Here is an 11014-nt window from a genome sequence, read left to right on the forward strand (position 1 = left end):
CCCTATCTGTATTTTTATTTTGGGGACGTCTATGCTCTTATACTACTTGTCCACATTACCAGATGTTGTTAGGCAGAGGCAGGGACCTCTAGCCAACTAAGTTACACTATTAAAAGTCAGTACATGCCAGTCCAGAGTATTGGTATGATCTGCCTGTTCTGGACAATTCATGAGGTCCAGACCTGATATTTATCAGAGTATTTGAACCCTTTTGGGATTTAGACTTACCTTATTATATCTCTGGCTTTACCTGTCTGACTATTTATTTGTATATGTATTTCCTTTTTTCTTTTTGCCCCTTCTCTCAGCGTAACCATTCAGTACAAGTCTGCACTTGCAGTCTGAGAGACTTATTAACCTAGTAGGGACACATACGTTTATTAACGTTTTCTTTCTCTCCTCTTTTTGTTATGTCCGTCTAGAGCTTGATATCTCTCCAGCTCTTATTACATTGAGAATTCATTAAAAGTTATATTTTATTTTATCTAAGGTCACTGGACAGTCCAGTTCTTTGTTTTTTCATTCAGCTCTATGGGTTAACCCCTTCATTCACTGTCCAGCTACTCTATTTAGCAGCTTCATCTAATCTTCTACGTTTATTTTTAAAATGTATTTCAGTGTAGGGAGGCTAATCACTAAAACACAGCCACACCATGTACTGTCACCACAACCCCACACACTATCTGTTGCGGTCACCGGCCCGCCGAGCCTCACTCTTCTGTGCCATAATAGCAGATCAAACTCAGGCACCTGTGGGAAAACCTCCGGACAAACTGTATGTGTCACCTCAGTTTCGAAAGAAGGTACTAGATTTGTTCCATGACAACCTCACAGCAGGCCATCCTGGAGTACATAAAACCCTCTCTGCCATCTCCCGGAGGTTTTGGTGGCCTGCTCTTAGAAACGATATCAAAGAATATGTTGGGGCATGTCAAATATGTGCCGTTTCTAAAGTTCCTCCTAGATCGCCTCCTGGACTCTTACAACCACTGCCCATACCCAGTGCTCCTTGAACCCACTTAGCCATGGATTTCATTGTGGATCTACCCAGTTCAAACGGGTTTAATACAGTCCTTATGGTTATCGATAGGTTCACAAAGATGGCACATTTTGTCCCCCTTAAAAAATTACCATCTGCTCAAGATCTAGTTCAAATATTATTGAGAGAGATCTTTCGGTTGCACGGTGTACCTAAAAGCATAGTATCTGACAGAGGTACCCAGTTTGTTTCTAGGTTTTGGCGTTCCTTTTGTAAGCAATTAGGCATTGAACTCTCCTTTTCGTCGGCGTATCACCCTCAAACTAATGGAGCAGCAGAGAGGGCGAATCAGTCTCTAGAAGCCTATTTACGTTGCTTTACAAATGCCAATCAGTCTAACTGGTGTGAGCTCTTACCCATGGCTGAGTTCGCCAGGAACAACGCCACTCATGAATCTTCTAATCATAGTCCATTCTTTGTAAATCAGGGTTATCACCCCGCTGTTTTTCCTTCTGAATTCTCAGACACGGAAATTCCTGCCTTGAACACCCGTTTGGAATCAATTCATGATACCTGGGATTCCGTCCATTCAGCTCTGCAGAAAGCTTCATTACGAGCAAAGGCCCAAGCTGACAAAAAACGGGGCGCTAATCCTGTATATCTTCCAGGTGACAGGGTGTGGCTCTCCACAAAACATATCAAGCTTAAGGTCCCGTCCATGAAATTTGCCCCTCGGTACATAGGTCCCTTTCGAGTTACCCAACGTATTAATCCAGTGACCTATTCTTTGGCACTTCCGGCTCATATGAGAATTGCAAATACTTTCCATGTGTCTCTGCTCAAGCCCCTTACTTGCAATCGCTACACCAGGTTATCCACTCCTCCTCCGCCCTTGGTAGTGGGTGATCAAGAAGAATACGAAGTCCGTTCTATCATGGACTCCAAATTATCCAGAGGTGTCTTGTCCTATCTCGTTGACTGGAAGGGTTATGGTCCCGAGGAACGTTGTTGGGTTCCTGCTGACCGGGTCCATGCGCCCCGTCTTATCCGGTCATTTCACAACCGCTTTCCTCTTAAGCCGGGTCCTTCCCGCCCGGTGCGCGGTCTTCGAGTGGGGGGCACTGTTGTGGTCACCGGCCCGCCGAGCCTCACGGCCGTGCCCGACCGGCACGGCCACGCCGACAACACGAGCTTACCTGCTCGTCGGCGAGCCGGGAACCGCTCCTTCCGTTCTTCCGGGCATCACGCCCGAATCAAAGATGGCGCCGACCACGTGGTCGCGCCTAAGAGTAGCTCCGCCCCCGAAAATTATACCAACGTGTGTGTGACGTCACGACGTCAACGCACACGCACGTTTTGGGGTCAGAGGTCGCCCTCTGACCAATCATAGCCTAGAGAGGGGTATTTAAACCCCTAGCTTTTCCCATTACTTTGCCATGTCGTGGTTTCAGTTTCCTGATTTCCTGAGAGTGCTATTTCCGTGATTCTGATTTCCTGGTATCCTGATCCTTGGCGTTTCCCTGGTTATTCTGATCTCTGGTTTCCCTGACTTGGCTTGTTTTATCGGTATTGAGTATTTTCTGGCTTCCTTGACCTCGGCTTTCCCTTTGACCATTCTCTGTCTCTAGCGTATTAGTCCGGCCATTCTAAGGCCCGGTTTACGCTCTATCCTGTTATTTTCCTTTTCTTACCTATGTATATGTTTACATAGTTTCTGCGTGCTGGACCACATTACTAGTCGTGACACTATCACCCCTCACACACACTGTCACTCTCCAACACACTATCAAGACATACACAAACTATCACCCCCCACACACACACTGTCACCCTCAAACACACTATCAAGACACACATACTATCACAACTCCCCACACACAGTCACATTCCCCACACTGTCACACTTCCACACACAGCCACCCACCCTCCCACACACTGTCACCCTTTCACACAGTCATACCCACACACTGTCAACTCATCCCACACACTATAAAAAAAACACACATTGTCACCCTCCCACGAACAGTCATACCCACTGGGGTCAGAAAGAAGGCACAGAACTGCTGGGAGCAGAGCAATGGCATAAAGATGCTGGGGGCAGAAATATGGCACAGAGAGCATGGGGCAGAGAGATGGCACAGAAAGGCTGGGGCACTGTCAGGTTGTTTGAGGGCACAGATAACACTTGCAGGCATATGGTTCTTTGGCATGGTATACAGGATTTATGCCTTTACTGCTAATTGGCTTGATAAGCAAGGCTTTTGATCATTGGCTTGATATACAAGGTTTATGCATTTACTGTCCATTGGTTTGTTATACAATGTTTATGCATTTAATGCATTAACCCCTTAAGACCGCAGGGCGTTCTATGCTGTCCTTATTTAGATGGCTCTAAACGCCGCAGGGCGGCATAGAACGCCTTGCGATCTTTATTACTTACCCAGTCGCCGGCGATCCCACGCCAGTGATCGCGGTATGGGCACTTACCTGATAGCCCAGGGAGTCCCCCTCCATCCTCTTCGCCATGTGCGAGGACCCCGCAATCACATGGACGGCATAGCCGTCCAAGGCATTGCCAGCAGGGGGAGTGCCTGTAATGACAGGTACTCCCCCTGCTGCCTGGAAATAAAATTAAAAGATGTTAAAACTGTGTAAAATTAAATTATATATACTTAGATCATATATATACACACATACACATAAATATACATACACTGTCTACGTGTATTTTAATATTAATATATACATAATTATATATATATATATATTAATATCAAAATACACGTACAATGATATTGATTAAATATATATATATAATTTTCATTATATATATATATTTATATATAATAAAAATAAATAAATATATAAATACGTTAAAAAATAAAATTAAGGGGGCGGGGCCGGGCCGCCGAGCAGAGCGGTCGCAGGACAGCTCAGCTCCTGCAAACGAGGACACTAAAAAGCCTAAAAAGAAAGACTTAAAGCGCTCAACTCACCCATGACTGCGACCCTCGATGGAGGAGGGCTACCGGAACCGGGGAGAGGCTTACTCCCTGAGTTCTAGTCCCCCGGAGGGGAGAACTCTGCAGCAACAAGCGGGAACTTCCCTGGCCGTGAGTGGAGTGGACGGCCGTCGCTCCACTATCCTGCCTACCGGAGCCCAACAGCCAAGCTACACATATGTGGACCCGGACCCGGACCCGGTTCTCCCCCCTCTGGGCCGGGGGGGTGATCCCGGTCCACGCCCGGTGCCCCTGATCGTGAGGCCGCAACTGAGGTCGAGATGCCCGACCGCTGCCTCCAAAATGGCGGACGCCATGTGCGCAGCCAGCACGAGGAGAACCCTATACCTCCCCGTGCCTACTACAACAGCAGCCACTACCTACAGATCCCACCACAAAAGGCAGAGCTAGCTCCCGCAGCCACTTAACTCAGCATGGGGAGGCACGGACGACCCGAACAACCGTGAAACTGCGGCTGACAAGAAGGAAAGGAGCACTTACTATCCAGCAAGCAGCAGGACTGCCCAGACAGCGGTCTCTCCCTAATGAAGCCCAGCATGGGAAGGTGGCAAGCCAACTACACCGGAGGTACCCGATGACCCATGCAGAACACCACACGGGGGAAACAAGCAAAGATACCTGCTCCGACAGACACCTGCCCCCAATTATTCAGACACAACAGAGCAAGCACCGGACAACATCGTATAAGAACGGGACTACCGCTGCCTGAAGGGCCATGGGCCCACCGGAATGCCAACTCCCTCTGAGGCAGAACGGAAAACCCTGACCCAGCTGATGGCATTGGAGGGACTAATCTCACTGGTCTTTCATATATTTTTAACTTAGACCTGGTTTAAAGCTTACTTTACAATGTTATACTCAGTATAAAGATGTATGTTTTTCATGTAGCCTACTTAAGCCTGTACTTGCAGCTCACATATAGCTCACTAATCAGTTTAAGCAACCATTTCACCACTGCGTAGGCAGACAAGTGAGATGTAACACCACCAAGTCCATTATTAGAATAATCTTATATGTACATTCGCTGCACAAACCATGCTTTCCTCCTTTGTCTCTCCTCTACCTATTTCTCCATGACGTGTATTAAGCGAACATATTTAAAACTACACGTGAACCTAAACTACTGTACTAATATTATGAAAATGTGCCCATATAACGAATGCCATGACATGTAATACCAATGTTTACCTATTCTACTGAATGTCGCTGTTGTGGCGCATACCGGCTATTTGTTTATCCTGTGCACACCCAAAATAAAGAATTAAAAAAAATAAAAAAAATTATAAAAAATAAATAGATAAAAAATATATATACATGCGTAATTTAGTTCTAACTGTATTTTAAAATTAATATATATATATTGATATCAAAATACATGTAGAACGAAATAATATATATATCTATATACATAAGTATATACGTATATATCAATAAAAATAATTAAAAGAAATTATATACATATATATATATATATACACACACACACAAATATATATATATAATAATTCTACGTATATATTTATGTAATAATTTTACATAATTAAGTCATTTTATTAATTACAATTTGTAGGACCTGCCTGACAACCCATGCTGAAACTTCAAGGAATTTAATTTTCTAACAGTAAAAGGTATTACAACGACGATATCGTCAGTGACAGTTAATTCTTTTGCATTTTTCACACACAAATGGCACTTACACTGACAATATAATTGTTGTGATACGTTTTACTGTTTGAAACACTAATATTTGTGTTCAGCAAAGTCTTCCGAGTATAACAGTACCCCTCATGTACAGGTTTTATGGTGTTTTCAAAAGTTACAGAGTCAAATATAAGGCTTGCGTTTCAGTTTTTTCACATGAAAATTTGACAGGTTGCCTTTGAGACCGTATGGTAGCCCAGGAATGAAAATTACCCCCATGATTGCATACCATTTGCAATAGTAGACAACCCAGGGTATTGCAAATAGGGTATGTTCAGTTTTTTTTAGTAGCCACTTAGTCACAAACACTGGCCCAAATTTGCACTCAAATTAGATTTTTGAATTTTCAAACATTAACACTAACTTTGGCCAGTGTTTGTGACCAAGTGGCTACTAAAAAAGACTGGACATACTCCATTTGCAATACCTTGGGTTGTCTACTTTTGGAAATGGTATGCCATCATGGGGGTAATTCTTATTCCTGGGCTACCATATGCTCTCACAGGCAACGTAACCAATATGGCAAATTTCAATGTGAAAAAACTGAAATATGTAACACGCTATATTTGACCCTGTAACTTCCCAAAATACCATACAACCTGTACATAGTGGGTACTGTTTTACACGTGAGACATCGCTGAATACAAATATGTGTATGTTACTGCAGTAAAAGCAAACAGTATTTTGACATTCACAGTTAAAATGTCACGTAGAACTAAGAAAATTCTTATTTTCTCCCATTTTTTAATGTTTTTTCCATATTAAATTATGTTCCATACTAAATATTTGATGTTAAACGAAAACCCTGTTTCCCCTGAATAAAATGATATCTAATAAGTGTGGGTGCACATAATATGAAAGAGGTGAATTACGGTTGGACAGACATATAGCGCAAATGCCAGGTTTTGTTTACGTTTTGTTTTGATCACAACTTGTACATTTGGCTGCGGTTTTAAGGGGTTAATAGCATTCCCTTGCATGAAAACCATGCAGAAGTTATTTTTCTAAATACTTACTAAAGTCTGGTTAAGGAAATCTTCCTTATTAATTTGTGATGTCGAAATGTCAAGTGGGCAGGGCAATAGCTCACTGGGCTGCTCTCAACCACTTTTCCCATCTAAATGCCCAAGTGCATAGTTCTTTAATTCTTTCTATTCAATGATCATGTATGTCTATCAATCTAGTCAATGATCCTGTATGTCTATCAACATATTTTTTATGTTTATGTACTTGTGTCTATCACTGATATTAACGTGTTAATGGGTGGGTTGGAAAAATTGTTCTGTGGGCCACTAAATTATTTTTGCACCCTAGGGTGTATATGTGTGACTACTTCAATATGCTTGTTTGTGAGTACATGGTTAGTGGGGAGGGGAAGCGTTGGAGTCTTGGGTCCAGGCAGCACAATGTCTGCCCCTGTGTGGAGTCAGAAACACATAAAAAAAAAAGTCAGAGCTGGTTACTGATATTTTTGAATCCCACTACTGGGAGTGAGGGATGTCTTCCCACTGAGATAGTTTAAATGGAGGACAAAAGAGGATAAGGAAGGTCATACACTATATCAAAGAGATATTTTAAAGTAGGGATAACAGTGTCTTACTAATTAACCCAGTAAGGGGGAGTAAAGGTGATGATGTAGTGTCTATTAACGTGATTTAAACTAAATCATCATTTTAAATTTCAGGTATCACTGTTCAGTAACCTCTTCGCAAATTTTCTATTTTGATCAAGTTAATGTGCTTATTCTTTCCCCCAGGTAATAAAAGGTACATTATATATTTTAAATAACGTACCAGTAAAGGGGTTAATTCAGAGAAACATCTTGATTACTTTATCAGTGAGGTGTCTTTGAGCTGAACATCCTCATTACGTTGTCATTATATTTAATTTAAAATGACCTATCAATGTAAATTAAGTCATAGACCTATTCAGAAACATTTCCCGAATCTTACTTGAATTCAAAATCGGGAGTCGTGACTTGACTCCTGGGGAATGAAGAACACGTGAGGTTTTAGTAATTCTGATCAATGCTTAAGGAAGAGGAACTATCACTTTATAACCTGCTCACTCTCCTTACTAGGAATAATCTAATAACAACAATAAAACAATTAAGGTTTATTACAGAATTGTGAAACCATGTTATTTATACACCTTACAGGGCAATTAAAGCCATAAATGTAAAAAGACATACATAGATCATTGACTGGGTAAGTGACAAATGCAACTTTTTCACTGTGGTGTCTTTGACGTAGTTCTGATGGGATGTCTCAACTTCTTGTAATGTTCGTGGGTTTTACATTCGTTATTGTGCCTGTTATTAATCTAAGGATGAAAGCCTAAGCTAATTTAGATCAGTAAGGGCCTCATCTTATCTTGTGTGAGACTTAGTTTATACATGCATCAATCGGAAATGTCATTGACTTTTTACATTGTCTATATATTCAACTCTTGTACAGGCATGTGCATGGGATGTACTAGGTGTGCCCAGGCAGACATAAAATAAAGCACTTCGAGTACTCAAACCAGCAGTGAGATCAAAAGCTGCCCCAGTCTTGTGCTGCATCATTTCTATAGATATATATACACAAAGATACACACACCTGGACACATGCACACACATTGACACACAGATACACACTGGCATATATACACACTTAGACACACACAGTGACACATACACACAACTTAACACAGAGACATACAAACACAGATACACACACTGACACACAGATACAAACGCACAAATACACACACTGACACACACACAAATACACACACTGATGCACAAAGACACACACACAGATACACACACTGACATACAGATTTACAAACACTGACACACTCACACAGATACACACACTAACATATAAACAAACAGATAATACATTTTTAGATTGCAGTCACCCGCTACCTTTTATCAGCAGGAGATTGACTTTTTTCAGGTTGCAGCTGGCTGAGGTTTATGTAAGTCTTCAGCAGCTCACTGCCCACTGCTGCCTCCTCCCTCCTGGCGCACTCTGTTTGAAGCTTGGAGGAAGTGATCGGCTGTCATTTCTTCCCAGCTGGCTGTTACTCGAGGGGCCTGGTCGCGGAAAACCCAAGTGGGAGAGGAGGTCCATCGTCCATTCAAGATGTTTCCGAAGGACTGAACGATCCTGTGCCATGATGAGGATGTCGTCCAAATAGACGATTAGCCGGACTCCCCGACTGCGCAGCCAAGCCATGGCGGGGCGCATCAGTTTCGTGAAGCACCAAGGGGCTGACGACAGTCCGAAACGTAACAGGTCCCTGGAAGACTCGGCCACTGGGACCGTCAGGTAGGCATCCTTCAAGTCCAACTTTGCCATCCAGTATCCCTGAAGGAGTAAGTTTCGCAGGAGGTGGATGCCCTCCATTTTGAAGTGACGATAGCACACCAGGGTGTTTAGGGCACGGAGGTTGATAACTGGGCGCATTTGTCCGCCTTTTTTTTCCACTAGGAAAATATTGCTGATCACCCCTGTGGAGGGCCATTAGTTCTGCGTCTATCAAGGCATGGTCGGTTGTAGAAAACAAAATAGGGTGAGGCGGGGGAACGTGACATGGAGTGTCGACCAGTTCGATGTGAAACCCCTGAACTATGGTCAGAACCCAGACATCTGAGGTGATGGTTGACCAGGTGTGGAAAAAATGGCTGCCCCCTACACACATATTGGAAGAAACATGAGGTAGATGTAAGCTTACCGTAAGGGCGTCTGGAACCGGAGTTCCCTCTGAAGCCTCTGGAATGCCATGGTCTTCCATGAGAGGGGAAGAAAGGAGACTGCTGTCTCATCTCCTGGTAGGGTGTTCTCTGAGTGTAGGAGCCTCGTCCCGATCCACGGGCATGGTAATTGGAACGGCCGGACAGACGACCCCTGAATCTGCCGGCCCTGGTAGAAACCCGCCCTTGAAACACCCTCTTCATGGAGGATTGGGCCTTATCTAGGGCTGTGAATGCACCCACAAAGCGTCCCAGGTCCTTAATAAAGGAGTCCCCAAATAAGAGGCCCTGGGCGCCCTTGCCTGCCTCTGTGAGGGCTAGGTTGGCCAGTTTGGGTTCAATCTTGAACAGAATGGCTTTATGCCTTTCAATGGACAGGGAGGCGTTTACACTGCCCGCAATGCAGACAGCCCTCTGCACCCAACCACGGAATTCCTCCGGGTCAACCTGACGGTTCTCGACTCAATATGGCGATTTCAGCCAGATTAAACAGTTTGGCCAAAGGGCCAAATATGTTGAGATGTTTATCTTGGCACAATTAAAGTGCTGAATCTAGACCCTTGCGGGGATTCCAACCCAGACTACAGGGGTCTCAGAGAGACAGGAAGTCAGAAAATGGCCACCAGCAATCTCGTGAGATTCGCTGTCAAAATACAGTACATTCGTCAAGTTAAAGAGCCGAAAGTTCGGCAAAAAAGAGACAAATTCAATGGGATAAATATATGAAAGTAATGAACAGGAAACAGGCGAATGCACTGAACGTTCGAATGAAAAATAGCCAAACGCGGCAAAACAGACGAATGAAACAGACGAATGAAACAAACGAACAGCATGTGTTCATGAAGTATTTACCGAACTGGTTAGAATTCTTTCACGAAAACAGCCGAACAGGATGGAAAATAGGCGCAAAATGACACCAAATAAATGGAGAGAAGGAGAAAATGGAGCCAAAGGGTAGTGAAGAAAGATATAATGAGAAGTTAGTAATCAGAAGAAGCAAGTGAGCATGGATAACACACATAATAAAACATAGGGAAGGTCTGGAACCCTGGGCTCAAAGGTAACCAACATAATATATAGTATAAAACAAGCATGTAATAAAACACAGAAACAAAATCCTTAAAGCGGCACTGTCATGCCGAACTTACCTTTCCTCAATCTCTTCCTCTTCTCCGCCTCTCTCAGGATCTGTTATTCTTTTCTTCCATTCTTCTTTAGTTTTCTTTAAAATTATAAGACAAAGTAGGGACTCTTTGCCTTATGGAGGATTCCTCCGCTTGACCAGCTCTGACCAGCGGAGGAGCAAAGTGTGCTTCATTTCCGCTGGTCAGAGCAATTTTCCCATGATCCCTAGCTTTCCTCCCAGTTCCCACAATACTTCCTGTCAGTATTGCCGAAAGTCCTGTCACTTAGACAGAACGCCGGCAAAACTGCCGAATTGCATCCTAACAGAATGAGAAGAGTTTCTCCATTGGTGTTAGGATGCAATTCGGTACTTTGTTCGTATCGGAATTTCATTCTAATGAATTAAACTCCGATCCTATTCATTGCTGTGGCTGCATCTTGCAG

Source organism: Pelobates fuscus, chromosome 3, assembly GCF_036172605.1.
Source record: "Pelobates fuscus isolate aPelFus1 chromosome 3, aPelFus1.pri, whole genome shotgun sequence".
In the NCBI taxonomy this organism is placed as follows: domain Eukaryota; kingdom Metazoa; phylum Chordata; class Amphibia; order Anura; family Pelobatidae; genus Pelobates; species Pelobates fuscus.